This window comes from Salmo salar, chromosome ssa18 (genome assembly GCF_905237065.1).
Source record: "Salmo salar chromosome ssa18, Ssal_v3.1, whole genome shotgun sequence".
NCBI classification, from domain to species: Eukaryota; Metazoa; Chordata; class Actinopteri; order Salmoniformes; family Salmonidae; genus Salmo; species Salmo salar.
The window spans coordinates 33950499-33971097 of record NC_059459.1 but is presented as its reverse complement, the minus strand read 5'-3'; the positions used below and the strand labels follow the sequence as shown (position 1 = coordinate 33971097).

The following is a 20599-nucleotide window of genomic DNA, read 5'->3' as shown; positions in this document are numbered from 1 at the left end:
AGAGACAGGGGTGGTGGGGAGAGTCGGGGTGGTGAGGAGAGTTAGGGAGAGTCGGGGTGGTGGGGAGAGTTAGTGAGGGTCGGGGGTGGTGGGGAGAGTTAGGGAGGGTCGAGGGTGGTGGGGAGAGTTAGGGAGAGACAGAGGTGGTGGGGAGAGTCGGGGGTGGTGGGGAGAGTTAGGGAGAGTCAGGGGGTGGTGGGGAGAGTCAGGGAGAGTCGGGGGGTGGTGAGGAGAGTTAGGGAGGGTCAGGGGTGGTGGGAGAGTTAGGGAGAGACAGGGGTGGTGGGAGAGTCAGGGAGAGTCGGGGGTGGTGGGGAGAGTTAGGGAGAGACAGGGGTGGTGGGGAGAGTCGGGGGTGGTGAGGAGAGTTAGGGAGAGTCGGGGTGGTGGGGAGAGTTAGGGAGAGACGGGTGGTGGGGAGAGTCAGGGAGAGTCGGGGGTGGTGAGGAGAGTTAGTGAGGGTCGGGGGTGGTGGGGAGAGTCGGGGGTGGTGGGGAGAGTCGGTGTGGTGGGGAGAGTTAGGGAGGGCCGGGGGTGGTGGGGAGAGTTAGGGAGGGTTGAGGGTGGTGGGGAGAGTCAGGGGATGGTGGGGAGAGTTAGGGAGAGACAGGGGTGGTGGGGAGAGTCGGGGGTGGTGGGGAGAGTTAGGGAGAGACGGGTGGTGGGGAGAGTTAGGGAGAGTCGGGGGTGGTGAGGAGAGTTAGTGAGGGTCGGGGGTGGTGGGGAGAGTTAGGGAGGGTCGAGGGTGGTGGGGAGAGTTAGGGAGAGACAGAGGTGGTGGGGAGAGTCGGGGGTGGTGGGGAGAGTTAGGGAGAGTCAGGGGTGGTGGGGAGAGTTAGGGAGAGTCAGGGGTGGTGGGGAGAGTCAGGGAGAGTCGGGGGTGGGGAGGAGAGTTAGGGAGGGTCAGGGGTGGTGGGAGAGTTAGGGAGAGACAGGGGTGGTGGGAGAGTCAGGGAGAGTCGGGGGTGGTGGGGAGAGTTAGGGAGAGACAGGGGTGGTGGGGAGAGTCGGGGTGGTGAGGAGAGTTAGGGAGAGTCGGGGTGGTGGGGAGAGTTAGGGAGAGACGGGTGGTGGGGAGAGTCAGGGAGAGTCGGGGGTGGTGAGGAGAGTTAGTGAGGGTCGGGGGTGGTGGGGAGAGTTAGGGAGGGTCGAGGGTGGTGGGGAGAGTTAGGGAGAGACAGAGGTGGTGGGGAGAGTCGGGGGTGGTGGGGAGAGTTAGGGAGAGACAGGGGTGGTGGGGAGAGTCGGGGTGGTGGGAGAGTTAGGGAGAGACGGGGGTGGTGGGGAGAGTTAGGGAGAGACGGGGGTGGTGGGGAGAGTTAGGGAGAGTCGGGGGTGGTGGGAGAGTTAGGGAGAGTCGGGGGTGGTGGGGAGAGTCGGGGGTGGTGAAGAGAGTTAGGGAGAGTCGGGGTGGTGGGGAGAGTTAGGGAGAGACGGGTGGTGGGGAGAGTCAGGGAGAGTCGGGGGTGGTGAGGAGAGTTAGTGAGGGTCGGGGGTGGTGGGGAGAGTTAGGGAGGGTCGAGGGTGGTGGGGAGAGTTAGGGAGAGACAGAGGTGGTGGGGAGAGTCGGGGGTGGTGGGGAGAGTTAGGGAGAGACAGGGGTGGTGGGGAGAGTCGGGGTGGTGGGAGAGTTAGGGAGAGACGGGGTGGTGGGGAGAGTTAGGGAGAGTCGGGGGTGGTGGGAGAGTTAGGGAGAGTCGGGGGTGGTGGGGAGAGTTAGGAAGAGTCGGGGGTGGTGGGAGAGTTAGGGAGAGACGGGGGTGGTGGGAGAGTTAGGGAGAGACAGGGGTGGTGGGGAGAGTCAGGGAGAGTCGGGGATGGTGGGGAGAGTTAGGGAGAGTCAGGGGTGGTGAGGAGAGTCAGGGAGAGTCGGGGTGGTGAGGAGAGTTAGGGAGAGTCGGGGTGGTGGGGAGAGTCAGGGAGAGTCGGGGTGGTGAGGAGAGTTAGGGAGAGTCGGGGTGGTGGGGAGAGTTAGGGAGAGACAGGGGTGGTGGGGAGAGTCGGGGGTGGTGAGGAGAGTTAGGGAGAGTCGGGGTGGTGGGGAGAGTTAGGGAGGGTCGGGGGTGGTGGGGAGAGTCGGGGGTGGTGGGGAGAGTTAGGGAGAGTCGGGGTGGTGGGGAGAGTTAGGGAGGGCCGGGGGTGGTGGGGAGAGTTAGGGGGTGGGAAGAGTCAGGGGTGGTTGGGAGAGTTAGGGAGTGTCGGGGGTGGTGGGGAGAGTTAGGGAGAGTCAGGGGTGGTGGGGAGAGTTAGGGAGAGTTGGGGGTGGTGGGGAGAGCTAGGGAGAGTTGGGGTGGTGGGGAGAGTTAAGGAGAGCCAGGGGTGGTGGGGTGAGTTAGGGAAAGTTGGGGGTGGTGGGGAGAGCTAGGGAGAGTTGGGGTGGTGGGGAGAGTTGGGGAGAGTCAGGGTGGAAGAGAAGGAGGAGAAGAGAGGCTAAGCTCTAGAGCTCCTTTGGCCCTTGTTCATTAAGGGGATGAGGGAGGGATAGGATGGTGTTCATTAAGGGAATGAGGGAGGGATAGGATGGTGTTCATTAGGGGGGTGAGGGAGGGATAGGATGGTGTTCATTAGGGGGGTGAGGGAGGGATAGGATGGTGTTCATTAGGGTGGTGAGGGACAGATATGATGGTGTTCATTAGAGGGTGAGGGAGGGATAGGATGGTGTTCATTAGGAATATGAGGGAGTGATAGGATGGTGTTCATTAGGGGGGTGAGGGAGTGATAGGATGGTGTTCATTAGGGGGGTGAGGGAGGGATAGGATGGTGTTCATTAGGAGGATGAGGGACGGATAGGATGGTGTTCATTAGGAGAATGAGGGAGGGATAGGATGGTGTTCATTAGGAGGATGAGGGAGGGATAGGATGGTGTTCATTAGGGGGTGAGGGGTGAGGGAGGGATTTGATGGTGTTCATTAGGGGGGTGAGAGAGGGATTTGATGGTGTTCATTAAGGGGGTGAGGGAGTGATAGGATGGTGTTCATTAGGGGGGTGAGGGAGAGATAAGATGGTGTTCATTAGGAGGATGAGGGAGGGATAGGATGGTGTTCATTGGGAGGATGAGGGAGGGATAGGATGGTGTTCATTAGGGGGTGAGGGAGGGATAGGATGGTGTTCATTAGGGGGATGAGGGAGGGATAGGATGGTGTTCATTAGGAAGATGAGGGAGGGATAGGATGGTGTTCATTAGGGGGTGAGGGGTGAGGGAGGGATATGATGGTGTTCATTAGGGGGTGAGGGAGGGATTTGATGGTGTTCATTAAGGGGGTGAAGGAGGGATAGGATGGTGTTCATTAAGGGGTGAGGGAGGAATAAGATGGTGTTTATTAGGGGCGAGGGAGGGATAGGATGGTGTTCATTAGGGGGTGAGGGGTGAGGGAGGGATATGATGGTGTTCATTAGGGGGGTGAGGGAGGGATTTGATGGTGTTCATTAAGGGGGTGAGGGAGGGATAGGATGGTGTTCATTAGGGGGTGAGGGAGGAATAAGATGGTGTTTATTAGGGGCGAGGGAGGGATAGGATGGTGTTCATTAAGGGGGTGAGGGAGGGATAGGATGGTGTTCATTAGGGGGTGAGGGAGGAATAAGATGGTGTTCATTAGGGGGTGAGGGAGGGATAGGATGGTGTTCATTAGGGGGGTGAGGGAGGGAGAGGATGGTGTTCATTAGGGGGGTGAGGGAGGGATAGGATGGTGTTCATTAGGAGGGTGTGGGAGGGATAGGATGGTGTTCATTAGGAGGGTGTGGGAGGGATAGGATGGTGTTCATTAGGAGGGTGTGGGAGGGATAGGATGGATAAGAAGATCAGCATGGATGCTTTGTGGCACTTTTGAAGGCGAGCAGGAAGGCAGCCTCGGATAGAAGCTCTTTCTCTCTCTCTCTCCTCTTCCTGCCTGCCTGTCAGAGGTATTCATTTGGTACTTTAACTGCTGATGTGTTGGTGCTGCTGCTTTGCTCCACACAGCATACTATTTCCTCTGCTCCTAAGGAAAAATACCAGTCCTATAGGAAATAATCTAACCAATCTTGATCATCAATGGCCATTTTGAAAGGATGCAACCATGTAAATTGAGTTATGCTAACAACATCCCTACTTTGTGAATGTGAGGGTTTCATACATAAATTAACTGTAATTGAAATCAAAATGAATGAGAATTCTGATTGACACTATATGTTGGAATTTGTACAGAGAAGCAGAGATCAAACGTCATACTTTGGTTAGCACCCCACCCCTTCTCTCTAGGCCTAATCTGAACTACAAGAAAAACAACAATACAGTCTACATTGTACCATGAGTTCAAACAAAGCTAATGTAGGTCCCGTGTGGCTCAGTTGGTAAAGCATGGTGTTTGCAACGCCAGGGTTGTGGGTTCGATTCCCACGGGGGACCAGTACGGAGAAAAAAATGTATGAAATGTATGCATTCACTACTGTAAGTCGCTCTGGATAAGAGCGTCTGCTAAATGACTAAAATGTAAAAATGAAAGACCAAATCCTTAAGTAGTAAATCTGAGTTCCTGAATGCCTATATATTAAGTCCCTCAGATGAATGACCACAGCCATTGGGGCTAATTAGCTTGAGGTTATATCCTTTTATGTTGACCACATAAATCAGGATTATTTAATAAATAATAGGTAACAATAAAGTGCATGGTGGTTCTTCTTTCTCTATGCATTTATCTACCCAATTAAAACCCCTTTGTTGGCGTTATGGATAAATGAGGCTCTAGGACTACAAAATGTAGTTTACCTGGCTGGTAGACCAGCAGTACAGATCATGTTGACCCAGTATGCCCAGTCATTTGCTAGATATTAAAGTATTAATGGTGGTGTTCGGATCAGGCCAAAAAATCCAGACATTCACACCTGCGATAAATTCCATTATGGAACTAAATGGGAGTCTTGTAGCCAGGTGCAAATGGAATTCTACAGTAGATCTGATTGGTTGCATGTTGTATTGTTTTTTTCTCTGGTTTATATAATGAACTTAGAGGGGAGCGGTCTATAGTGTTGTGTAGATCAAATGAATCGATTCATCTACATTCTCATTTCAAATGAGGACTATAGTATCTAATGTATACTTCCTTTGTAGATCAGTAGTATCAAAGTGAAACCTCTGATGAACAGAAAAACTATTACCGGGAGAAATACAACCAGTCAAATTCAGGCCCTCAGAAACCTAGACTTCAGTCATATTTTGATTGAAACATCCATCAAATCCACTCATGACTCTTCAGTACTATTACAATTAGTCCTGCGGGTTTATTATATCCATGACCCCTCATCTCTACCGAGACTACGCCACACGACATGAGCAGTGATCACATCGCTCCAGATGCGGATGATAGAATGAGTGTGTGTAGTGTGTATGTGTGTTCGCTCCAGATGCGGATGATGGAATGAGTGTCTGAGCACTGAGAACGAACACTTTGTGCCTTGGGAATCCCACCTCTACCGTCTCCCTGGGCTCTCTGACAGAGGAAAGAGCCACCAGTAACAGATGTGTCCCAAATGGCACCCTATTCCCTATATATAGTGCACTAATATGGGCTCTGGTCAAAAGTAGTGCACAAAATAGGAAATAGGGTACCATTTGGGACAAATCCAGTGCTTGGCTTGGTGGCAGTAGCAGCAGCCAGTAGCAGCCAGTAGCAGCCAGTGCTTGGCTTGGTGCCAGTAGCAGCCAGTAGCAGCCAGTGCTTGGCTTGATGCCAGTAGCAGCCAGTAGCAGCCAGTAGCCGCCAGTAGCAGCCAGTAGCAGCCAGTTGCAGCCAGTAGCAGCCAGTGCTTGGCTTGGTGCCAGTAGCAGCCAGTAGCAGCCAGTGCTTGGCTTGGTGCCAGTAGCAGCCAGGAGCAGCCAGTAGCAGCCAGTAGCCGCCAGTAGCAGCCAGTGCTTGGCTTGGTGCCAGTAGCAGCCAGTAGCAGCCAGTGCTTGGCTTGATGCCAGTAGCAGCCAGTAGCAGCCAGTAGCCGCCAGTAGCCGCCAGTAGCCGCCAGTAGCCGCCAGTAGCAGCCAGTAGCAGCCAGTAGCAGCCAGTGCTTGGCTTGGTGCCAGTAGCAGCCAGGAGCAGCCAGTAGCAGCCAGTAGCCGCCAGTAGCAGCCAGTAGCAGCTAGTGCTTGGCTTGGTGCCAGTAGCAGCCAGTAGCAGCCAGTGCTTGGCTTGATGCCAGTAGCAGCCAGTAGCAGCCAGTAGCAGCCAGTAGCAGCCAGTAGCAGCCAGTGCTTGGCTTGGTGCCAGTAGCAGCCAGTAGCAGCCAGTGCTTGGCTTGGTGCCAGTAGCAGCCAGTAGCAGCCAGTGCTTGGCTTGGTGCCAGTAGCAGCCAGTAGCAGCCAGTAGCAGCCAGTAGCAGCCAGTGCTTGGCTTGGTGGCAGTAGCAGCCAGATACATACATTGTGTTGACATTCCATATTGTACGGGAGGTGCCTTAGCCTTTGGTTGGAGTGACAGCTCTGCCTGAGAAAGCTCTGTCGTCCCATAATTCCCCGGGAGAGATTGTGTGTTCTCTCCAGTTCCCATGGTTCTCCTTGCTACTGTCACATCCCAAGGTGCATAGAGCCTTGACAGCGATGACACACAGGGTACATTACCACACTGCTCATAACTAGCGTAACCTCCTATTTTACCCTACCACCCCTGACTCTCCCCACCACCCCCGATTCTCCCTAACTCTCCCCACCACCTTCGACTCTCCCTGAAATGTACTATGTCATCGATGTACAACCTATTTACTATAAAAATAAGATATATCTGTTACAGTATACGTGTAAAACACTACCCTGAGGCCAAGTCCCCTCAAATTGGACAGTCCACTGCTTTCCCCCCTCTAATCAGGGACTGATTTAGACCTGGGACACCAGGCCGGTGCATTTCATTATCAGGTAGAACAGAAAACCAGCAGGCTCTGGACCCCTGGCCGACACAAAACATCCAGAGTACCCCGTCAGGAGCAATCTAATCAGGTAGACTAATCACCATGTATAGAGGGTCATCATCAATCTAACCAGGTAGACTAATCACCATGTATGGAGGGTCATCATCAATCTAACCAGGTAGACTAATCACCATGTATGGAGGGTCATCATCAATCTAACCAGGTAGACTAATCACCATGTATGGAGGGTCATCATCAATCTAACCAGGTAGACTAATCACCATGTATGGAGGGTCATCATCAATCTAACCAGGTAGACTTATCACCATGTATGGAGGGTCATCATCAATCTAACCAGGTAGACTAAACACCATGTATGGAGGGTCATCATCAATCTAACCAGGTAGACTAATCACCATGTATGGAGGGTCATCATCAATCTAACCAGGTAGACTAATCACCATGTATGGAGGGTCATCATCAATCTAACCAGGTAGACTAATCACCATGTATGGAGGGTCATCATCAATCTAACCAGGTAGACTAAACACCATGTATGGAGGGTCATCATCAATCTAACCAGATAGACTAATCACCATGTATGGAGGGTCATCATCAATCTAACCAGGTAGACTAATCACCATGTATGGAGGGTCATCATCAATCTAACCAGGTAGACTAATCACCATGTATGGAGGGACATCATCAATCTAACCAGGTAGACTAATCACCATGTATGGAGGGACATCATCAATCTAACCAGGTAGACTAATCACCATGTATGGAGGGTCATCATCAATCTAACCAGGTAGACTAATCACCATGTATGGAGGGTCATCATCAATCTAACCAGGTAGACTTATCACCATGTATGGAGGGTCATCATCAATCTAACCAGGTAGACTAATCACCATGTATGGAGGGACATCATCAATCTAACCAGGTAGACTAATCACCATGTATGGAGGGTCATCATCAATCTAACCAGGTAGACTTATCACCATGTATGGAGGGACATCATCAATCTAACCAGGTAGACTAATCACCATGTATGGAGGGACATCATCAATCAGCCCAACTACTGGTAATGCTCCAACATCACACACACACCTACAGACACGCACTTACACACACACGCACTTACACGCACACGCACTTACACGCACACGCACTTACACGCGCACACGCACTTACACACACACACACACACACACACACACACACACACACACACACACACACACACACACACACACACACACACACACACACACACACACACACACACACACACACACACACACACACACACACACACACACACACACACCAGCATGGATATAGTGGAACCCTGGAAAAAGGGGGAGGAATAACAGTTACTGGAAAAGAGACATCCGGGATGAAACACAGGAAAAGAGACATAACACTACTGCATTATGGCTGTAGTACGTACAAGACCTAAATGATAACACTACTGCATTATGGCTGTAGTACGTACAACAGACCTAAATGATAACACTACTGCATTATGGCTGTAGTACGTACAAGACCTAAATGATAACACTACTGCATTATGGCTGTAGTACGTACAACAGACCTAAATGATAACACTACTGCATTATGGCTGTAGTACGTACAAGACCTAAATGATAACACTACTGCATTATGGCTGTAGTACGTACAAGACCTAAATGATAACACTACTGCATTATGGCTGTAGTACGTACAAGACCTAAATGATAACACTACTGCATTATGGCTGTAGTACGTACAACAGACCTAAATGATAACACTACTGCATTATGGCTGTAGTACGTACAACAGACCTAAATGATAACACTACTGCATTATGGCTGTAGTACGTACAAGACCTAAATGATAACACTACTGCATTATGGCTGTAGTACGTACAAGACCTAAATGATAACACTACTGCATTATGGCTGTAGTACGTACAACAGACCTAAATGATAACACTACTGCATTATGGCTGTAGTACGTACAAGACCTAAATGATAACACTACTGCATTATGGCTGTAGTACGTACAAGACCTAAATGATAACACTACTGCATTATGGCTGTAGTACGTACAAGACCTAAATGATAACACTACTGCATTATGGCTGTAGTACGTACAAGACCTAAATGATAATACTACTGCAATTTTGGCTGTAGTACGTACAAGACCTAAATGATAACACTACTGCATTATGGCTGTAGTACGTACAAGACCTAAATGATAACACTACTGCATTATGGCTGTAGTACGTACAAGACCTAAATGATAACACTACTGCATTATGGCTGTAGTACGTACAACAGACCTAAATGATAACACTACTGCATTATGGCTGTAGTACGTACAAGACCTAAATGATAACACTACTGCATTATGGCTGTAGTACGTACAAGACCTAAATGATAATACTACTGCAATTTTGGCTGTAGTACGTACAACAGACTTAAATGATAACACTACTGCATTATGGCTGTAGTACGTACAAGACCTAAATGATAACACTACTGCATTATGGCTGTAGTACGTACAAGACCTAAATGATAACACTACTGCATTATGGCTGTAGTACGTACAACAGACCTAAATGATAACACTACTGCATTATGGCTGTAGTACGTACAAGACCTAAATGATAACACTACTGCATTATGGCTGTAGTACGTACAAGACCTAAATGATAACACTACTGCATTATGGCTGTAGTACGTACAACAGACCTAAATGATAACACTACTGCATTATGGCTGTAGTACGTACAAGACCTAAATGATAATACTACTGCAATTTTGGCTGTAGTACGTACAACAGACTTAAATGATAACACTACTGCATTATGGCTGTAGTACGTACAAGACCTAAATGATAACACTACTGCATTATGGCTGTAGTACGTACAAGACCTAAATGATAACACTACTGCATTATGGCTGTAGTACGTACAACAGACCTAAATGATAACACTACTGCATTATGGCTGTAGTACGTACAAGACCTAAATGATAACACTACTGCATTATGGCTGTTCTATGTACAAAACCTACCGTGCCCACAACCCCACGCACAAATATCACACCCCCAAGACATGCTAACATCCCACCCTTACAATAACAGGGGAGGTTAGCATACCCCCAAGACATGCTAACATCCCACCCTTACAATAACAGGGGAGGTTAGCATACCCCCAAGACATGCTAACATCTCACCCTTACAATAACAGGGGAGGTTAGCATTTTGGGAGGTATGATACTTGTGCATGTATAACTTCTCACTCATCATTATTCATTCAGGACTACCTGTAATCATGGTAGCATCCACATTAATGTAGAAGTGTTTAGAAACATACTCCTAAAAAGTGACTCCAAAATGCCACAATACATTATTTACCATTAATTTATATTGGGCACAAAATAATCTGAAACACAACCAAGAGACAGATAACGCATCCAGACATATTTTTCCGTCTCACGATTACCGAGCATGAAACGGCACAGGGGATGTTCAGTGTGCTGCGTAGCTATATTGACGAAAAACAGATTCCATGGGATTGAATGGTGTGCTTTTGCACAAATGGGGCTCCATCGATGGCGGGACGGCAGGCAGGCCTCTGCACTCTAGCTATGAATGTGTCTCCCTCTGCCATATGGAGGCATGGTATGATACACCCACTGAGCTAGAATGGATACACCGAGAGCAACAAAAAAGCTGAGCACAGAACTCTGAGATATACTGCAGCAGATAACTTCCAATGTAAACTACATCAAACCACAACTGCGCGCACGCCTGTTCGCAAAATTATGCGGAGAGCATGACAATGTTCTATTTCACTCCGAGGCTCGGTGGTTATCGAGGGGGATTGTTGGAAAGATTTTTCACATTGAGAGAGGAACTTTTGTTATTCACAATGGATGTAAAGAAAAAACAGACTTGGTTGACTTTCTGTGTAATGAAAAGAAAATGTGTCTCCTTGCCTATGTAACATTGGGAAACTGAACGAACTGAACGTTCAGTTTCAGGGAAAATACAAAATGCAGGGGAAATACAAAAACATTCTACAGATGAGTGAACGAGTCAGTGGATTCAAAGAAAATAATTCTTATTGGAGAGAGAATCTTTCAAAAGTGAACCGTGCCCCCTTCGCTCGGCTGTTCCTAACAGAAAACAGCATCAGTAAGTGTCCCACACGAGTGATGACTGCTCACCTCCAACGCTTGGAAGAGCACTTTGGGACCTACTTCCCAATCCATTTGACTGTGATCCTGGCTCAGTTGACATGCTGGTAAGTGAAATCGAACAGCTATCGCGCTGTCATGTGACTGAATGCATTCCCGGGTAACTACAGAGGAGTTTTGGTTCCTGACTCAAAGGGAACACCCTGTCGTCTCCCTCTGAGCATTAGTGCCGCGTTGAAAATAACTGGGAACTCGGAAATCTCTGACTTTCAAGACAACTGGGAACCCGAAAAAACGCGCTCCGACTGGGAAAAATCATTTTGAACGGTCATCCAACTCAGAATCTAGGTACTCTTTTAGAGCTCAGAATTTCCGACCTGAAGATTACCGACATCATAATTTCACTTCGTATTTTTCAGAGTTCCCAGTTATGTTGAAAGCACCATAAAGTTCATGGTACCCTTCGCCAGCTCATATCTGTGTAAAGCTGGATTCAGTGCTCTCGTCTGCATTAAAACCAAATATCCATCCAGGTTGGATGTGACAGCAGAGATGAGGCGTGCACTGTCGACCACGCCCCCTGACTCAAGGTCCGACGTGACATGCATCAAGCACACCCACCTGATTAATGGTGGTGAGATAAGATACATTATTTCAGACTCCTTTGCAATTGACTGTCATAGCCCTACATATAAAAGTATGTGATGGTGAGTTGAGAAGACAATCAGAAATACTGTTGGAATGTTTTTCAGTTGACTGCCATAGTCCCAATTAAAAAAGTAAACATTGGTTGTTAATTACATCATTCATTTCACATGGTTGGGGTCGCGAGAATTTTCTGATATCAAAATGGGGTCGTGGGACAAAAAAGCTTGGGAAAGCCCTGTTGTAGTACATTCAGTAAAAGACAGTGAGTCACACAGGACTGGTGTATACAATAAATAGTACAGAGACACTTCCATTATAGGTCTCTGGTTCTATGAATACAGACGTTCAAACAAAACCCATTCAATACAAGAGGTGGAGAAGGATGCATTGAAGAAACTGAGTCAAAGGCTTTGGCTGATGCTTCATAAGGCTCTCAGACTCATCTCAGCAGAGTGCAGCAAAGTCTACACACTACTTATGTGTCCAAAATGGCACCCTATTCTCTATATAGTTCACTATTCTTGACTAGGGCCCATAGAGTTCTGGTCAAAAGTAGTGCACTATGTAGGGGATCATGTGCCCTTTAGGATGCAGCCTATCTCTCAACTCAGGAGAGTGCAGTCAGGTCTACATTTCATTTGCCTGAACAATTTAGCAGTCTGAAAAGCCAGATGATATTGTCAAGGCGAAGCCTTTCAACAGAGCTTTGATTTCAGCTGAACCAGGTGCATTGTGGAGGCACACGTCTGATGGAATGGACAGCATGGGAAGACAAGTCAATGGAGAGATACATGGTCAGTTGGCAAAAAGGATTAAAGGCAGAAAGCTTCAGACTTTTACTTCTGAGATCACATTTACTTTAGTATACTACTCAATCGGTTCCGGAGTGTGAAAAATAGGGCTGAGAAAATGGAGAAAGTGCTTTTAGGGGTAAAGATTACGGGGTCTGAGTCGAGAGAGAGAAGGACAGATACAAAATAGTTCTCGGGGAAGATGGACGTTTTTGAACTGATATAATGCTAATTTGTTGGACCCAAAACATTTATTACAACAGGAGTTGGGATACTGACTGAAACTTGGATTCTTTCCTTAAGACACTTTGATCTAAGTCTCATATTGATATCAGGTGCATCCCAATTACACCTTATTCCCTATGTTGTGCACTACTATGGGCCCTGGTCCATAGGCCACTATGGAGGGAATAGGGTGTCATTTGGGACGCACATTCCCATATCTGAAAGCTAGCCTTAAGATGCTACACAGCTATTCTATGGTCCAGTTATTTTCCCAGACACTCCATTCATCACACAAGATGGAGACAATTTGCTCTCTGACAGTGTAGAGCGAGGTAATGACATGGTGCGGGTGCTTGATGCACAGAGACGGGGATAGAGACGGGTGGTCGATTGTTACGATCATGTCAGTGCATGAATTTAGGAGAATCAAGAATAGTCTCTAATTCCTTTCTTGATAAGAAGATTGTGGTACTGTTGGATTTCAGTGCAGCCTTTGATAGACACAAACTAGTCACGCACAGTGTTTGTCATTAGAACCTGATGAAGACAGCTTGTCTGTTGAAACGTTGGACATTAGGTTATACATTTTTTGCATCTGAGCTCCTAGAGTGTGCGGCTCTCCTTTAATTTAAAGTGTTCTACTCCACTAGCCAGCACCTCGCCTAAATAGGTGTGCGTTTCTTTCGCCTCTAGATGGCAATTAAGTCTAGCAGCCCAACTGATTGGCAAACATACTGCAAATTAAGAAATCATGTGACTAAACTAAATAAAAAGAAACTACAGTATGAAACAAAGATAAATTATATAAAGAATCATTGTAAAAAAGCTTGTAAAAAAGCTTTGGGGCGCCTTAAATTACATTTTTGGGAAAAAAGCCAACTCGGCTCCTTCATTCATTGAATCAAATGGCTCATTCCTCACAAAGCCCACTGATATTGCAAACTACTTTAATGACTTTTTCAATGGCAAGATAAGCAAACTTAGTGATGACATGCCAGCAACAAACGCTGACAATACACATCCAAGTATATCAGACCAAATTATGAAAGACAAAAATTGCACTTTTGAATTCCGTAAAATCAGTGTGGAAGAGGTGAACAAATTATTGTTGTCTATAAACAATGACAAGCCACCGGGGTCTGACAATCTGGATGGAAAATTACTGATGATAATAGCAGATGATATTGCCACATCTTAAATGTAAGCCTACTAGAGAGCGTGTGTCCTCAGGCCTGGAGGGAAGCTAAAGTCATTCCGCTACCCAAGAATACTAAAGCCCCATTTACTGGCTCAAATAGCTGACCAATCAGCCTGTTACCAACCCTTAGTAAACTTCTGGAAAAAATGGTGTGACCAGATACAATGCTATTTCACAGTAAACAAATTGACAACAGAATTTCAGCATGCTTATAGGGAAGGACACTCAACAAGCGCAGCACTTACACAAATGACTGATGATTGGCTGAGAGAAATTGATGATAAAATTATTGTGGGGGCTGTCTTGCAGTGCAGCTTTTGACATTATCAATCATATCTGTTGTTGGAAAAACTGATGTGTTATGTCTTTACACCCCCTGCTATAATGTGGATAAAGGGTTACTTGTCTAACAAAACATAGAGGGTGTTCTTTAATGGAAGCATCTGAAATATAATCCAGCTAGAATCAGGAATTCCCCAGAGTAGCTGTTTAGGCCCCTTGCTTTTTTCAATATTTACTAACGACATGACACTGACTATGTGTCTATGTATGCGGATGACTCAACACTATACACGTCAGCTACTACAGCGACTGAAATGACTGCAACACTCAACAAAGAGCCGCAGTTAGTTTCAGAGTTGGTGGCAAGGAATAAGTTAGCCCTAAATATTTCTAAAACTAAAAGCATTGTATTTGGAACAAAACACTCACTAAACCCTAAACCTTAACTAATCTTGTAATAAATAATGTGGAAATTGAGCAAGTTGAGATGACTAAACTGATTGGAGTAACCCTAGATTGTAAACTGTCATGGTCAAAACATATTGATGCAGTCGTAGCTAAAATGGGGAGAAGTTTGTCTATAATAAAGCGATGCTCTGCCTTCTTAACAACACTATCAACAAGGCAGGTCCTAAAGGCCCTAGTTATGTCGCACCTTGACATCTGTTCAGTCGTGTGGTCAGGTGCTACAAAAAATTACTTAGGAAAATTGCAATTGGCTCAGAACAGCGCAGCAAGCCTGGCCCTTGGATGTACAGAGAGCTAATATTAATAATATGCATGTCAATCCCTCCTGGATGAAAGTGGAAGAGAGATTGACTTCATCGCTATTTTTATTTATGAGAGGTATTGACATGTTGAATGCACCGAGCTGTCTGTCTAAACTACTGGCACACAGCTTGGACACCCATGCATACCCCACAAGACATGCCACAAGAGGTCTCTTCACAGTTACCCAAATCCAGAACAGACTATGTGCCCGGCTGGCGGGCGGCTCTGGCGGCTCCGGACAGGCGGGGGGCTCTGGCGGCTCCGGACAGGCGGGGGGCTCTGGCGGCTCCGGACTGGCGGGCGGCTCTGGCGGCTCCGGACTGGCGGGCGATTCTGGCGGCTCCGGACTGGCGGGCGGCTCTGGCACAGGATTCACCAGGCTGGGGAGACCCACTGGAGGCCTGGTCCGAGGACGAGGCACAGGATTTGGAGACCCACTGGAGGCCTGGTCTGAGGAGGAGGCACAGGATAGACCAGGCTGGGGAGACCCACTGGAGGCCTGGTCCGAGGAGGAGGCACAGGATAGACCGGGCTGTGGGGGAACACTGGAGTTCTGGTGCGTAGGCTTGACCTCCTACTCCAGGCTGAATGCCCACTCTAGCCTGGCACGGGCGGAGCGCAGGCATAGGACGAACTGAGCCCTCCCAGCTCCCCGGAGACACAGTGCGCAGAGCCGGCGCCGGATAGCCTGGACCGAAACGGCGCACTGGAGACCAGACGCGCTGAGCTGGCACAATCCGCCCTGGCTCGATGCCCACTCTCGCATGGCACTTGCGGGGGGCTGGCTTTATGGTGGGGCTGCCTCTCGTGCCTGTTGCGCTCCCTTGCCTCATACCACCGCCTCTCAGCTTTCGCTGCCTCCAGCTCCTCTTTCGGGCGGCGATATTCCCCAGCTGGTCTCCATGGTCCCTTTCCGTCCAGTATTTCCTCCCACGTCCACAAATCCTGAACCCTCTGCTCCTTCTTCTCACGCTGCTTGGTCCGTTTATGGTGGGTGAATCTGTAACGGCCGTCGTCAAAATGAGACCAAGGTGCAGCGGAGGATGTGTTCATCTTGAAAGATTTTAATGGACCGAATGAACACTTACAAAATAAACCAAAAACGACCAGCAACAGTTCTGTCAGGTTACAAAACTAAACAGAAAACATTCACCCACAAACCCCAAAGGAAAAACAGGCTGCCTATGTATGACTCTCAATCAGCAACAACGATCTACAGCTGTTCCTGATTGAGAGCCATACACGGCCGAAACAAAGTAATACACCAACATTGAAAAAGGAACATAGAACGCCCACCCTAGTCACACCCTGGCCTAACCAAAAATAGAGAACCAAAACCCTCTCTATGGCCAGGGTGTGACACTCCCCCATGTGACTTACATGTTGTGTGTACGTACTAACTAGGGCTGTTGCGGTTATGATATTTTATCAGCCGGTTATTGTCATGAAAAAGACTGCCGAATTCATGGTAACTGACCGTTAATTAACATAAACACGTGTAGCATCTCCAGACCTCCACACATACAATCCGCTGGGTGCTGACCTTTCTTTTTTTTTACCCCTTTTTCTCCCCAATTTCGTGGTATCCGATTGGTAGTTACAGTCTTGTCTCATCGCTGCAAGTCCCGTACAGACTCGGGAGAGGCGAAGGTCGAGAGCCGTGCGTCCTCTGAAACACAATCCAACCAAGTCGCACTGCCTCTTGACACAATGCCCACTTAATCCGGAAACCAGCCGCACCAATGTGTCGGAGGAAACACTGTACACCTGGCGACAGTGTCAGCGTGCACTGTGCCTTAGACAACCTTAGATTGTCTTAGAAATCAAAACAAATATGGCCGCATGATGTGACTATAGGCTATTGATGATTTGAGAAAGTTACAAAAAAACTTGTGCTCTGTTCCTTGCCTAAGGCTACACATGCTGTTCTCTCAAGTGATCATATTTTCACCCATCAGACTATTCTCAATATAATCTGGTCTTTACTAATATGCTACATTTGTTTCAATTTACAATGGTCCATTATCAAATGGGCAGGAACAGTGGCAGGGGGAAAAATACATGTCATCCGTATGCACTGGAATAGCGAATGGAGGCCGCTTTCCCACAGTTAGTTTTTTCAACGATGCTAGGTAGGCTACTCCGGTTTTATAGCGGAGCATGTGCTTAATATGAGCAGCTGAGAAATACATATAGTGGCAGCTGGGATCCTCCTCTTTTAGTAGCAACCATCAAAACTCTGCTTTCACACTTATAAGCCCAGAAATGTCTGGGTTTTATAACAACACTTATTTCACCACACGCATCAAACACTGTTTGAGGAGCATGCAGGCTCTCGCTATACAATGGGCTCTCCAACCCTGTTCCTGCTGCTACCCAGTGCGCCGTACACCATGGGTTCCTAACCCTGTTCCTGCTGCTACCCAGAGCTCTGTACACCATGGGCTCTCCAATCCTGTTCCTGCAGCTACCCAGTGCACTGTATACCATGGGCTCCTAACCCTGTTCCTTCTGCTACCCAGTGCTCTGTACACCATGGGCTCTCCAACCCTGTTCCTGCTGCTACCCAGGCTCTGTACACCATAGGCTCTCCAACCCTGTTCCTGCTGCTACCCAGTGTTCTGTACACCATGGGCTCTCCAACCCTGTTCCTGCTGCTACCCAGAGCTCTGTACACCATAGGCTCCCCAATCCTGTTCCTGCAACTACCCAGTGCTCTGTATACCATGGGCTCTCCAACCCTGTTCATGCTGCTACCCAGTGCTCTGTATACCATGGGCTCTCCAACCCTGTTCCTGCAGCTACCCAGTGCACTGTATACCATGGGCTCCTAACCCTGTTCCTGCTGCTACCCAGTGCTCTGTACACCATGGGCTCTCCAACCCTGTTCCTTCCTCTACCCAGTGCTCTGTACACCATGGGCTCTCCAACCCTGTTCCTGCTGCTACCCAGAGCTCTGTTTACCATGGGCTCTCCAACCCTGTTCCTGCATCTACCCAGTGCACTGTATACCATGGGACCCTAACCCTGTTCCTGCTGCTACCCAGTGCTCTGTACACCATGGGCTCTCCAACCCTGTTCCTGCTGCTACCCAGTGCTCTGTACACCATGGGCTCTCCAACCCTGTTCCTGCTGCTACCCAGAGATCTGTACACCATAGGCTCTTCAATCCTGTTCCTGCAGCTACCCAGTGATCTGTATACCATGGGCTCCATAACCCTGTTCCTGCTTCTACCCAGTGCTCTGTACACCATGGGCTCTCCAACCCTGTTCCTTCTGCTACCCAGTGCTCTGTACACCATGGGCTCTCCAACCCTGTTCCTGCAGCTACCCAGTGCTCTGTATACCATGGGCTCTCCAACCCTGTTCCTGCTGCTACCCAGTGGTCTGTACACCATGGGCTCTCCAACCCTGTTCCTGCTGCTACCCAGTGCTCTGTACACCATGGGCTCTCCAACCCTGTTCCTGCTGCTACCCAGTGATTAATTAGGCAAACCAAGTGAAATGTGTTCGGGAACATCGATAGTAACATGTTTTCACAACAAAACATATTTCATTAAACTGTTGACAGCCCCTCTCTCTTCGCACCAGAGAAAGGAATGAAGGCCAGAGGAGGAGATGGAAATGCATGGTGGTGAGATATTCTGTAGCTAAAGTTAATGCGTCAGCCTATTAATTATGAACATATAAAAAATGCCCTATTACTAGACTATTTAAAAATCAAATCCAAATTCACTATAATTGTAGGCTAACTGTAAGCCACCCTGCACAATCAATGAACCAACAGCATCGCCAAGGCCTATACGTTCTCTCCCAGACTCGTAGATAGACATTTTGGTGCGTAGCATAAGGTAACCAGTCCATCTAGTATGCATAATAATATAATCCACATTTAATGGCAATTACTAAAATGTGTTTAATTTTGCAGTACAGGCTAGACCAATTATGTACCAAAGATATCTTAAATCAGTTTTTTAAAGTTTTTCTGCCATGTGTAACATGCGGTAGGCTATTAGGCTATGTATTGTATAATGGCACAATCATTATTTTAACTCAGTTTCTATGGTATGAATAAGCTCTAACAGTATGGGTGTTTTAAATGAATCATCACCTTAGAAAGAGCTGTCCATTTAGTTGTGTTAGACTTTGAAACAAGAACCATGTTTTCCACTCAGTTTCAACCCGTGTTGAACTTTTTTCTTCAAATTGACTGATCACAGTTTCTATTTCCACTTTGCACTTTCTTCTACTACAAATCTACCATTCCAGTGTTTTACTTGCTATATTGTATTTACTTTGCCACCATGGCCTTTTTGCCTTTACCTCCCTTATCTCACCTCATTTGCTCACATTGTATATAGACCTATCTTTCTACTGTATTATTGACTGTATGTTTGTTTTACTCCATGTGTAACTCTGTGTTGTTGTATGTTGTCGAACTGCTTTGCTTTATCTTGGCCAGGTCGCAATTGTAAATGACAACTTGTTCTCAACTTGCCTACCTGGTTAAATAAAGGTGAAATAAAAATAAAATAAAAAACACTCACAAAATTGAAGTCTTCTATTCACAAGAAGCACTGCCTGATGTGAAACATGCCTTGAAAAAAAGAGATCTCAGAAGACCCAAGATTAAGAATTGTTGACTTGCTTAAAGCTGGAAAGGGTTACAAAAGTATCTCTAAAAGCCTTGATGTTCATCAGTCCACGGTAAGAAACATTGTCTATAAATGGAGAAAGTTCACCACTGTTGCTACTCTCCCTAGGAGTGGTCGTCCTGCAAAGATGACTGCAAGAGCACAGCGCAGAATGCTCAATGAGGTTAAAGACTTACAGAAATCTCTGGAATATGCTAACATCTCTGTTGACGAGTCTACAATAGGTAAAAAACTAAACAAGAATGGTGTTCATGGGAGGACACCATAGAAGGAGCCACTGCTGTCCAGAAAACCCCATTGCTGCACATCTGAAGTTCTCAAAAGAGCATCTGGATGTTCCACAGCGCTACTGGCAAAATATTCTGTGGACAGATGAAATTAAAGTTGAGATGTTTGGAAGGAACACACAACACTATGTCTGGAGAAAAAAAGGGACAGCGCACCAACATCAAAACCTCATCCCAACTGTAAAGTATTGTGAAAGGGAGCATCATGGTTTGTAGCTGCTTTGCTGCCTCAGGGCCTGGAGAGCTTGCTATCTTCGACAGAAAAATGAATTCCCAAGTTTATCGAGACATTTTGCAGGAGAATGTAAGGCTATTTGTTCACCAATTGAAGCTCAACAGAAGTTGGATGATGCACCAGGACAACGACCCAAAACACAGAAGTAAATAAACAACAGAATGGCATCAACAGAAGAAAATATGTCTTCTGGAGTGGCCCTGTCAGAGTCCTGACCTCAACCCGATCGAGATGCTGTGGCATGACCTCAAGAGTGTGGTTCACACCAGACATCCCAAGAATATTGTGGAACTGAAACAGTTTTGTAAAGAGGAATGGTCCAAAAATTCCTCCTGACCGTTGTGCAGGTCTGAACCACAACTACAGAAAACGTTTGGTTGAGGTTATTGCTGCCAAAGGAGGGTTAACCAGTTATTAAATCCAAGGGTTCACAAACTTTTTACACCCTGC

General features: G+C 47.4%; 1 protein-coding gene across 1 annotated transcript in view; it reads right to left on the bottom strand.

Annotated features, from left to right (window-relative positions):
• The window catches only part of LOC106577282 (protein eyes shut homolog), a 222385-nt gene that overhangs the window by 2332 nt on the left and 199454 nt on the right, over positions 1 to 20599 (bottom strand). The gene's annotated exons all lie outside the window — the stretch shown is intronic.